This window comes from Vombatus ursinus, unplaced genomic scaffold (genome assembly GCF_900497805.2).
Source record: "Vombatus ursinus unplaced genomic scaffold, bare-nosed wombat genome assembly UNPS02014941.1, whole genome shotgun sequence".
NCBI lineage: Eukaryota > Metazoa > Chordata > Mammalia > Diprotodontia > Vombatidae > Vombatus > Vombatus ursinus.
This window is the reverse complement of record NW_020954719.1, coordinates 10,518,133-10,518,431: the sequence shown is the minus strand read 5'-3', so window position 1 is coordinate 10,518,431 and position 299 is coordinate 10,518,133.

Below are 299 nucleotides of genomic sequence, written 5' to 3'. Positions count from 1 at the left end.
TCTGTCTCCCTCTCTGTCTCTCTCCATCTGTTGGTCTTTCTTTCTCTCTCTTGTATTTTCTTCCCATTCTTTCCCTAACTCAACTTCTATCTAGATCTTCAATCCCCTTTCTCTCCCTTCTTCTCTACTTTTGTCTACCTCCTTCCATCCTCTTTCTCATTCTGTTTGAAAGTTTGACTTCTATTTCCCTCTGTGTCCTGCTTGTCTCTCTTCTTCTCTAATTTGTTCCTGGATGACAACTCTTTTGCTTATTTAATCCTTTTGTTGGTATCACCACTATCTCTATTGACTTGGACTTT